Below are 12,873 nucleotides of genomic sequence, written 5' to 3'. Positions count from 1 at the left end.
ACCAAGGGTAAAGGGTTGCAGGACCATCACATCCTGTGAATAAAACTAATTGAGGAAAGAAGGATACAAAGATCAAATCCTTAACCTCTTCAAATATTGCAACACTCTTTCATAGATAATTAGCCCACTAAAGCTATGTACCAAGGCTTATCTTTAAATTCTTGAATCTTTCTAATTAAGGCGTTATCGTTACACTGAATCAAGTGTAAAACAATTTGGAAGTCAAATTCACATATTAAAAATTGGAAGCTTTTGTACCATGCAATCTTTAGAACATTATAAATAACTTTATAGCATGAACTTATGCATGAAAGCATGTAGTACAGCCACAAAACTACAGAAACCGAGCTGCATGGATAATGTGGAGCCGACTAATACACCATGACAGTCTGGTGTTGTGTCTTGTGCTGATATACCAAATTAACCAAAACTTATGAAAAAAACTTCTTCACATTCCTGGCACTGGCAAACTATTATGAAAATGCACTTTTACTGTGTCGTATTTGCCTTAAGCCATTGAACCTGCCAAGAAGTTTGAAATTCAGTTCTAAAATAAAAAGCTAAATGAAAAGAACTCAAAGTAAATTCAGATGTAATACTTAAAACTCAGCCTTATAATTTGCTCAACTCAATTGACTCAATCCTCTTTTATCGACTTTGTGATCACTTAAATGAGATATGAAATTGAGTTTGATTCTACCAGTTCTTTAATGATATGACCAAGAATGCGAACACTAGTCATTTGATCAGGCAGGAATTAGTAAATACACATTTAGACTAATTAATTTTGGGTCAATATCTGTTACGGATTCAACATTCAGTTGTCACGACTTACTTGTGGAGTTGAAAGTTGAAACTTGTCGTCATTGCTCACGTCTCAGGGCTTCCCTACCATTCACAATTTACAGTTTTGGTTTCAGCAAGAATAATATATTTCAAATTTATTTAAGATTATTAAAATTCATTTTAGTTTTATAATTTTTTTTGATCTTTGCCAAAAAAACAAAAAATCAGGTTTAAAAAACATTATCTGATGAAGTATCACTTTGACACTTGTTCTCGTTTAATACTTTTTAAAATTATAATATTAACTAATATAACCATCGAATAATTATATATTATCTTTCGCATTTCTTTTTTGGCATATTCAATTAAGCTAAACATAGCGATTCATTACGTTAACGTTTCACGGGCTTTTACGTTGTATCAGTGTTTCTTGAAAGGAAATTGATTATTTTCACACTTCGCATAAATTAGGTGAAGAAAAATAATAAAGTAAAAATTGCGATAGAAAAAACACAAGAAAACAGACAATTTTTTTAAAAAAATGAACGTAATATAAAACACAGGTATAAAAAATAACAATTCTTTTTAAATTGATCAATTGTTTTAAAAGAATTACAACTATGTCAAAAAGTTAAATTAATCAGACAATGTACCGAGATTAACATCAACTCAAGTTCGTTAGGGTACTTTAAACGGCTTCAGTGTTCTAAACAACTCATTAGAGAACCTATTCTTAATCTCCAAGTCATATCTCCCATTATTAAAAAAGGCATTGGACCTCAGATTTATGAATAACGATTGTTATGTCTTTTCCTATATCTTTTAGGTACATCAATTTAGATTTAACGTAAATCATTTATGAACAATTAATATATAAACTACTGAGCCAAAAAACTGTACTCCATTGCATAAGAAAAACTACATTAACAGTCATTTGTGACCCAAAAAAAAATATTAATTTATATGTAAAGTAACAAAGTAGAGTTATATAACATTATGTGAAGCGACAATTAACATAAATTTGTGCTAATTCATTTGCACGGAAAGACACCACATATCTTATTCTATGTAGAGGTATATACCCCAAGCTAATAGAGATAAACTGTGTCTAATTTATAAACACAATACAATAAACAAATATTCAATTATAAGATTTGCTTCCCTGCTTTTCCACTCGTAGATTCTCTCAGAAAAATTATCTTCTATTCTCTCAAGCGAAGAAATCTATATACTCATAGTGCGCTAGCAGTCTCCACAGTACCCATCACACAGAAAGAACCAAAAGTTATCGTGTCATGCATATCCAGAAAATCTGGCAAATTGTAATCACATCACATAGTAACAGCAACAAGATGGAACAGTTATGTACGAAGTGATATAATAATAACGTTCTAATATATTTTTTCCTATCAAGTCCTGTATTGGCCTTTTTTTATCTATTACGCCTTATTTTTAATTCCCACTATTCCTTTCAAATTTCGCATCTTATTTCCCATCGCATTTTTCCTTCCATTTTTTTCATTATTTCCTGTCTTTATATATATTTTTTTCCTTTTCTCTAGGCAAGCTTTATATATTGACTGAACAACACGTGTTATTAGAGTTTGTGGATCGGAAATAGTAACATCTCATTAAGCTATTATTACGTGATGCATACAAGACGCTGAATGTAAATTTACATTACAAAATACATAATCCATTACTTAACGTGTGATATAGATAAAAGGTCACTCTTCACCAACTTATACACGACACAATGCACTATAAGTGAAGCTGACATAAACATGCCATTTCGGAAGAGCATCAACAGCATAACATTCATAAATTAAAAATAATTATAATTTAAATAGTCGTAAATTCATTTAAAACTCCAGATCAAACATGCATCGGAAAATTGTACGTTTCATGCCACTATTTAATGATGATGTAGCAACATCTATTGCAACGTTCACTGGCATTTTGAAACATGTATGCAAATACAGATTATTACATGTTCCCTAGCGACAGCCTTGGAGCATGACAGATCACTTTCATTCATGACAATTTAAACTTTAATAACAGTTAGTGTTAATTGCCAAAAACCAATAGTATAAACAATGCACACCTTTCAGGTTTTGTTGGAACCCTAAGCAAGTTAAGGAATAAAAAACCAAGGAGGCGTTGTAAACCTGCTCATCAAGGGGGAATATTTAAAAGGCAGATGAAAGTAAAAGGGAAAAGGTATGTTGCGTGCCTGCCATAATATAAGTGCAGAAAGAATATACTATGCTAACACAGTAATACAAGTCTTGAACAGTTATACTCACCTTTTGCTTTTAGCTAAGGTTAGTGGTAGAAGATTGGTAAGAGTCTATTGGTCTCCAAATAGGAAGGAGTGAGGCTAGCACAGCATGACCTAGTCAGGGTTAGCACTCTCTGGCTCCCACTAACCAAAGCTAGATCATGCTGGCAGCTTCACTTTTTCCCTTGTGATCTTTTTCCCCATAACATGGCTATGCTACATGCCTTAATCTCCGAGCTCAGCACTTATATATGTTTGGTCATTGTACAGAAAAAAAAAACATGGTAACAAACATTTGGAACCACAACAGACAAACTGAGGAATGTAGTTCAAACACAGAACTTACTCAAGGTGAAAAGAAAAAAATGCACTGTAATAATACTATAAAAGCTTGTTGGAGTGCACACAAATAAGAAATGAATTTACGAAACATGATAGAAAACTGATGCAATTAAGTGCCTTAATTAAAAAAGCTATGAAGTGTATGAAGGAACTTTAAGAAGAGGAGTAAGATGAAAAACTTAGAAGTTGAAGGGACTAAGGGGATTCAGATTCCAGTTAAAGATTGGCTTCCTTCCAAACTTGTAAGCCAGAAAATAACGAAATGAATAGGAGAGAGGGCAGAAAGTATAACGGAAACTCTACTTAGTACTACAACAATCAAAATAATCTTGATGGTATCGTAAAATATATATAGAAGAATCGGAAAATGGGAAGAGAGGGAAATAAAGGTGATCCTAGTTCAATAGAGACAACCCACCTTGTGTAACAGTGAATTAAAGAAAGTATCATACATGCACAGTAAAATGAAGAAGGAAAAATTCAAGAACACAGCTAAGAAAGTTTTGAAAGGGAACACGCATGATGAGTTGTCTTGGTTAGCTACTGGGGTCAGAAAAATGATAGAGCCATGGCTACTTAGCTAATAGGGCGGCATGGCAGTAGAGGGATCCTGACTCTCTCTCAGCCTTTTCTTCCTGTGCCACCAACAATATTATAAAAATATATAATGATTAAAGAATTTAAAAGTTTATATTTTTTGTATAAAATAAAAATGGGATTGTTCATTTTCATTTCACTCCACTCCACTATATAAATGGCATCATATCATATAATATGCATTATGTAATAAGTAGCTTATGAGGGAGAGGTATGCATGGCATGGCCAATTAGGCATGGATATAAGAACATATAAATAGGGTCGCACTCAAACAATATAAATACACTGTTGGTGGTTCTGGCAAGGGACAAAAAGGCACAGCCCCTACAATTATTGGGTTCCGGAACAAAAGAAGAGGCTGGTTTAGAATTTCTATGCAAAATTTGGCTCGCTTTGGATGTATGCCTAATAATACCTGTGTCCTCCTTCCTTGTTTCTTTCTTTCTCTCTCTCTCTCTTTCCCTCTGTTTATTGAACAAGTGTGGTGTGATCAACCTCAGTTGTCAATTCATGTTTGGGGTTACTTCAATTCAATGCTATTTTTCAGTTTCCACTTCCCAGCGATCGAGAAAAGCAAAACGTAGCACTAACAAATTAATACACATCCCTTTCCTTTTGGTACGATCATCACAGTCTCGACTCCTCAATCCACCGTTTGATTTTGAACCCATTGCTAATGGTCAACGACGCTGTTAACCACACACATGTCTTGTTCGTTTTGATTATTTTGATTTCGTTCTAAGGTGCATCCATTGTTGTCATTTCGACGTGTTTATTGAATTTTTTTAAAAATATTATTATTAATTTAATTAGTTAATAAAAGTATTTATATAAAAAGTGACAATAAATTTATTTTACGTTGTAACTTAACTTTTATTTAAAAATTAATATATATAGTCATTTTAAAATATAGATAAATGGAAAATCTGACGATCTTCATTTTCAACGTTTTTCTTTTTTTAAGTTTAGGGTGACCATTCTGATTAAATTATGTAGGTTGAAAAAAAAAATTCTTTCGAATATTTTATAGTTATATTTACTGAGATTTAAATTTAAAATTATAAGTTAAATTAAAATAATTTTTTTTGTTAAGTAATCTATAAGTATAGTTAAGGTTTTTCTTATTTTCAATGAGAATATAAAATCTTTTTTTTTTTTACATCGAAAGTTTCAGTATAATATTTTATCATTTTGTAATACATTAGACGTTGAAAATAACAAATATTCTATTTATTTGAAGATTTTTCTACTAAAGAGGGTATAATAAGAATTAAGATATGATGAATGAATCCTTACGGCTAATTGGTGAGGGTCTATTTCTTCTGGCGATTTCAACTGAGCCATTGCATGCGTTATAAAGGTACGTGATTTTGTGACAGCTAAGTTCTGTGAGCTCTGATTCAAGCTCTGGGTATAGGTTCATAGACCTGGGAGATATGGACAATCTAATTAATTATCCAGTTGGCTGCTTTGGAGATCCGAATTTATATCTACATTATATATTCACATTCATTTGTTCTCCTATTAGTATTACACACCAGCTTCTATTGAGATGTTTACACAACTAGGAAAGGTACAAAAACTTTTCAGTATTGCACACCACTAATAACAAAATAACCCAATTAGAGGAAATTATAATATATATTTTAAGCACATTAAAAATGACTGTACAAAATGTATTAATGCAATAGCAAGACCCCAGCAACTGTGCACACTGCCTAGCAACGTTAAACCTTTCTCGTGACAGAAGGATCACAATCCGCGTTCACCCTCCTTACTGATCGTACTTCTTCTGATCCATGATAGTAATGGACCTCTGTCACAGGATTACCCTCGAAGGTTTTTTGCTATGGGCCTTGGCCCACACACATGCCAAAACTTAAGGGAATAAATACAAATGATTGACACTATAATTGGTTTATTTGGTTTAAATAAATGTGTATTGTATGCCCAGTTACAAATATTAGGCTTAAGTATGTTAATTATATGCTTAATATAGTAAGAATCCTAGGGATACATCTTGAGCTGATATTAATCGTTACAAATACTGAAGTAAAGGTTAAGTATCCTTCACTAGTACTCATATAACCTATTCAGATTCAGGGATATCTTCTCTCATCTAACAAGAGCCTATTTTACCTTTATTTATGTGACATAAATTAAGACAGTATCACAAGGTGCAACAAAGAATTGTGTCATGAGTGCAGAAGAAATACTGGCAAAGGAAGTGCATGGGAATACCGTTACAAGGGTGGGACACGTGGATGCTAATGATGAAATCATGGTGAACCGCAAAAGTGAGAGGAAAAGAGTAACTAACTCTGCGCTCAAGGATTATGTTTGGGGGTTAAAGTAAATATAAAAGGAGAAAAATAGGAAATGGGGGGTGTGTGGGATTTATGATCTGTTCTCCCTTTCCTCTGGCCCTCTCTGGGATTTCTTTTATTCAATGTTCTGTTATTCCTAGTAATTTTGTATCTCTAACACTGCTTTGGTGTTAGCCTTCTTCATTGTAAGAAAACTCATACTTAATACATAATACGATATAGGACCTCGTGCTTCATTTAATTGTTGTGAGCTCGACTGTTTCATTGGTGATACCTCACATTTGGTGCTTTCATTGCCACCATGGCTGAGAATACTCGCTTGAAGGAGCTGGATGCTAATGTCAAGAAGATTTTGGAGCTCATGGAAAAACGGGATCAAGATTATTCTGCCAGGTTTACGAAGCTTGAATTAGCTCTCGAGCACGTGACCAGTAAGCAATCCATCAGTGGCTCGAACTCAAATGCGACGCATGCAAACCCACAACCCTTTCAGGTGCGCAACATCAAGCTGGATTTCCCACGCTTTGATGGATCAAATGTGTTGCAATGGATTTTCAAGGCAGAACAATTTTTTGAGTATTATTCTACTCCAGATTTACACCGTTTGACGATTGCAGCTGTGCATATGGACAAGGACGTGGTTCCTTGGTTTCAGATGATGAGTAAGAATAATCCGTTCCAATCCTGGGCTGCTTTTACTCGTGCATTAGAGTTGGAATTTGGTCCCTCCCCATTTGAATGTCCCCGCTCTACTTTGTTTAAGCTCTCGCAATTAGGTTCGGTTAATGATTATTATATCGAATTTACTGCTTTGGCTAACAGAGTTACGGGGATTACTGTGGATGCACTATTAGATTGCTTCATCAGTGGATTGAAAACCGATATCCGCTGTGATGTAATTGCCCAGAGTCCTCATTCCCTCCTTAAAGCCGTATCCCTTGCTAAGCTATACGAGGACAAATATAACACCTCCACCAAACCATCTTATACCACCACTTATTCCAGAAACTTTAACACAAAACCATCCCCATACCTAAACACCAACCAGCAAACCACATCCCTACCTGCGATTCTGCCTAACCCTTCCCAAAAACCTTTTAACCAACCCCCTAAATCATCTAATATCAAAAAGATATCTCCAACAGAAATGCAGATCAGACGTGAGAAGGGCCTTTGTTATACATGTGACGATAAATTTTCCCCTACACATCGTTGCCCTAACAAACAATACCTATTACTTCATATAGAGGAAGTTGATGATCCACCTCCGGAATTAGAACCGCCAGACTCCGTATCTGTTCCCTGTCCTGATGTTACCCCTGAGCATCATGTTTCTTTTAATGCCTTGAATGGCTCCTCCAGTTTGGGCACTATGCGATTTCATGGATCGATAAACGGTGTCACTGTCCAAATTTTGCTTGATAGTGGGAGTTCCGACAATTTCTTACAACCTCGCTTGGCTCATTATTTGAAGTTACCTATCGAGCTCATTCCCAATTTTCAAGTCCTGGTTGGTAATGGAAATTCTCTCACAGTGGAAGGATTGGTCAAAGATCTGAAGGTCACTATTCAGGGGCATACTATCAAGTTGCCAGTTTATTTGCTTCCTGTATCTGGTGCAGATGTTGTTTTAGGTGCTGCTTGGCTTGCTACATTGGGACCCCATGTCTCAGATTATAGTGCTTTGACCTTGAAATTCTATTTGGAGGATGAATTTGTTACACTACAAGGTGATCAGTCTAACGTACTAATTCCAGCTCAGTTTCACCATATCAGACGAATGTGCAACACTCATGCCATTGCAGAATTTTATACACTGCACTTTCAGTCCCAGGAGGTTCCTTCAGATCAGTGGCTTGACTTACCTCATGACATTCATCCGGATTTGGCTCTGTTGCTACACACCTACAAAAGGGTGTTTGACAAACCCATTGGGTTACCCCCAGACCGGTCCCACAACCATGCTATTCCCTTAATTCCAGATAGCAAGCCTGTTAAGGTCCGTCCCTATCGATACCCTCACAGCCAGAAAGAACAAATCGAGAAAATGGTTGAGGAGATGATACATGAGGGAATCATAGCCCCTAGCACTAGTCCTTTTTCTTCACCGATTCTCTTGGTTAAAAAAAAGGATGGGACATGGCGTTTTTGCACTGATTATAGAGCATTAAATGTCATAACAGTCAAGGATTCTTTCCCTATTCCTACTGTTGATGAGTTGCTTGATGAACTCTTTGGAGCTAAATACTTTTCTAAGTTAGATCTTCGTTCGGGATACCATCAAATACTTGTATCTCCACAGGACAGATTTAAAACAGCTTTTCGGACACACCAAGGCCACTATGAATGGCTTGTCTGCCATTTGGCCTCACCAATGCACCAGCCACCTTTCAAAGTTTAATGAATTCAGTGTTCTAAGGGCTGCTTCGAAAATCGGTATTAGTGTTCTTTGACGACATCCTGGTTTACAGCCCATCTTGGTCCTCACATTTGCAACACTTAGAAGCTGTCCTAAAAATACTTCAGCATCACCACCTTTTTGCCAAGTTGTCTAAATGCCATTTTGGCTTGGAGGAGGTTGATTATCTGGGTCATACGATATCAGGCAAGGGCGTTACCATGGATCAGAATAAAATCCAAGCTGTTTTGGATTGGCAACTTCCACAGTCCCTTAAAAAACTGCGAGGCTTCCTTGGACTCAGGGGTATTATCGGCGATTTATTAAAAGGTATGCAGTTATAGCTGCCCCATTAACTAATCTCTTAAAGAAAGACAAATTCCATTGGGACTCTGCTGCTACTGACGCTTTTCACAACCTCAAGCGAGCCATTACTGAGGCTCCCGTCTTAGCCCTTCCAGATTTTACTAAGCCTTTTATACTGGAAACTGACGCCTCTGGTACAGGTATTGGTGCTGTTCTGAGTCAAGCCCATCACCCCATTGCATTTTTTTCAAAAAAATTATCTCCACGAATGCAGAAACAATCAGCCTATGTGCGGGAGTTTTACGCCATTACAGAAGCTATAGCTAAATTTCGTCATTACTTGTTGGGACATAAATTTATTATCCGCACCGATCAGAAGAGTTTGCGCAGCCTCACTGATCAAACCATCATAGACCCCGGAGCAACAGGCATGACTTCCTAAATTCCTAGGATATGATTTCACCATAGAGTACAAGCCTGGTTGTGACAATCTGGCTGCGGATGCCTTATCTCGGTCTTTCTTTATGGCTCATTCTCAACCTCAGCGGGATATCATTCCTAAGGTGCGTGCTGCTATTGCTGCAGATCTCAAATTGTCTAAAATACTTCACTTATGTATTCAAGGCACCCCTCCTCACCCGAATTATTCTGCTCAAGACCAGCTACTATTTTGGAAGAATAGGTTGGTTCTTCCTTCCAACCATCCTCTTATACAGCAAGTTATGAATGAATTTCATAATTCCCCTATTGGAGGACACGCGGGGAGAGCAAGGACACTGGCTAGAGTTGCTTCTCAGTTTTATTGGCATGGTATGCAAAACGATATTAAAATTTTTGTCCAAAATTGTTTGCTCTGTCAACAAGCCAAGACCGTTACTTCTTTACCTACTGGACTGCTCCAACCCTTGCCAATTCCAGTACAGATTTGGGAAGATTTAGCTATGGATTTTATTGTTGGTTTACCTCCTTCCCACGGTTTTACTGTGATTCTGGTGGTCGTAGACCGTTTATCTAAATATGGTCATTTTGCTCCACTCAAAGCCGATTATTCGAGCACGACGGTAGCAGACATCTTCATGCATTCCATTGTTAGATTACATGGTATGCCAAAGTCGATTGTTTCGGATCGTGATAAAGTGTTCACTAGCAAATTTTGGCAGCAACTGTTTAAGTTGAGTGGGACAACTTTGGCTATGAGCACCGCATATCACCCGCAATCTGATGGTCAATCCGAGGCACTTAATAGATGTTTGGAGATGTACTTACGATGTTTCACAGTTGACAATCCCAAGAGCTGGAGTAAGTTACTCTCATGGGCTGAGTTTTGGTACAATACCTCATTTCAGTCCAGCATTGGTATGACTCCTTTCAAAGCAGTTTATGGTCGAGATCCTCCCACAATCACCAAGTATACTTTAGACCATCAAGACCCTCCCTATCTGCAGGATTTATTGCTGCAACGTGACTTAATTCTTCGCCAGTTGAAGAATAATTTGCTAAAGGCTCAGCACTATATGAAGAAATATGCAGATAGGAAACGATCACAGTTGGAGTTTAACGTGGGTGATCTTGTTCTAGTTAAGCTTCAACCTTACAGGCAACACTCAGTTGCTTTGCGCAAAAATCAGAAATTGGGACTTCGATACTTTGGTCCTTTTCCAGTTTTGCAGAAAATTGGTTTTGTGGCTTACAAACTCCTACTTCCAGCTTCTGCCAAGATTCACCCCGTGTTTCATGTTTCTTTGTTGAAGCCATGCAAAGGTGAACATCAGCAACCGTATGTTCCTCTCCCACTGTTGACTGATGAATTTGGTCCTATTGTCCAACCATCTAAGATATTGCAGTCCAGAATTATTTTACGTGGGCCCGATCAGATTCCTCAGGTTTTGGTCCAATGGGAAGGATTGGATATGACTAAAGCTACTTGGGAAGATCTATCCTTATTCCAGGGTGTTTATCCTAACTTCAACCTTGGGGACAAGGTTGATTTTTATGGGGGAGGAAATGTCACGAGTGCAGAAGAAATACTGGCAAAGGAAGTGCATGGGAATACCGTTACAAGGGTGGGACACGTGGATGCTAATGATGAAATCATGGTGAACCGCAAAAGTGAGAGGAAAAGAGTAACTAACTCTGCGCTCAAGGATTATGTTTGGGGGTTAAAGTAAATATAAAAGGAGAAAAATAGGAAATGGGGGGTGTGTGGGATTTATGATCTGTTCTCCCCTTCCTCTGGCCCTCTCTGGGATTTCTTTTATTCAATGTTCTGTTATTCCTAGTAATTTTGTATCCCTAACACTGCTTTGGTGTTAGCCTTCTTCATTGTAAGAAAACTCATACTTAATACATAATACGATACAGGACCTCGTGCTTCATTTAATTGTTGTGAGCTCGACTGTTTCATTGGTGATACCTCACAAATTGGAACACATTCTTAAGCATGTCAGTGTCAACAAATACATACTCATTTCTTGTTCCTCAGAAACGTTGAATACATACATGTCTGGTCATTGCAGTTGAGGATCATGCAGGACTAGGTGGTCCCGAAAAATAGCAAATAAGGCAACGGTGGTAAAGAGAGACAGAGAATTAACTGTGTAAGAAAAAACAGAAAAATACATTCATTCCACTCTTATTTACATTTTAAGCATAAACATTTGATTGTTAAATGGAATATTTAACGATTTTTTTGCCTATCATTTTTCAGATTCATTGATTTGCATATTTCATATTTGAATAATTTAATGAAGTACGCAGAGTTAAATAGTCATGAGACCTTTCTCCATTTGTTGTACTTCAAGTGGTGACGGTATCTTGATGTACCTTACTGAATGAGTAATCAGCCAAGTCGAGAGAGAGAGAGAGAGAGTAATGGAGATCCATAAAATAAACATTCTTTAAATCCATAAAATGTCACCATGTTGACATGTGGAAAAACAATCATCGACTATTGATTTGAAATTATGAAATTTTAGGTGAGAACAAAGACGCAGTATAATAAAATTTGTGATGCAATTATCTGACAATAACAATTTTAGATGCTAATATATTCTATTTATCAAAGACTCTGTCAGGTTTAAAATCGCATAAACATGGAAAAAAATTATTCTTCAAAACAAAATTGTTGTCATCCAATCATCAGCACCGGTAAACATACGCTGACCATCGTGGCTATAACACCAGCACATGGAATTTGATTACCTCATTTAGATTTTCATGAGTTGAAACATGTCTATATTGTCCATAGCTCATAAATCCCAAGCTACATTTCAGGGAAACCACAAGCAACAAATTTGGTATATGTTCTTGGTTTAAACAAATTCATATTTCCCACTGAGAATTTTGTCATTTAGAGTAACAACTTGGGTGATTGAAGAACTTTTGCAAATTTTGTGGAGAAAGATGAGTGGAATGCTTAAGGGGACGGGGAGGAAGATTTTTGTCAGCATGCCTTTTCACGTGGGGCTTGAGGCACAATTGCCAAGTGTCTGCCCAAATCATTATTTGTGTTCAAATAGATGCTTTCATTGTAGGATTTGTAACCGAGTCCATGTCTACATTCTACATTCCCTTCATACGTATAATGATAGAACACAAGAACTGATTCCTCAGCAGCACACTGTGCAGGAAAAAAAAATGATATTAGGAACAAGAGAATAAATATTCCTAAATACAAAATGAAGGTGAATTTAGCACATTACTTGAAAACAAATGTATTGACCTAATTAACTAATCATCAAGAGATGTCACAGATTAACTCTTGTCAACCTATGTCAAAATGCAAATGATGAAATTTCCACAAGTTTTGGCTAAAGATTTATCATAGTAATAAAAG

Source organism: Abrus precatorius, unplaced genomic scaffold, assembly GCF_003935025.1.
Source record: "Abrus precatorius isolate BTA unplaced genomic scaffold, Abrus_2018 Scaffold7, whole genome shotgun sequence".
Classification (NCBI taxonomy): Eukaryota; Viridiplantae; Streptophyta; class Magnoliopsida; order Fabales; family Fabaceae; genus Abrus; species Abrus precatorius.
The sequence above is the reverse complement of the archived record's forward strand: the minus strand, read 5'-3'. Positions refer to the sequence as shown.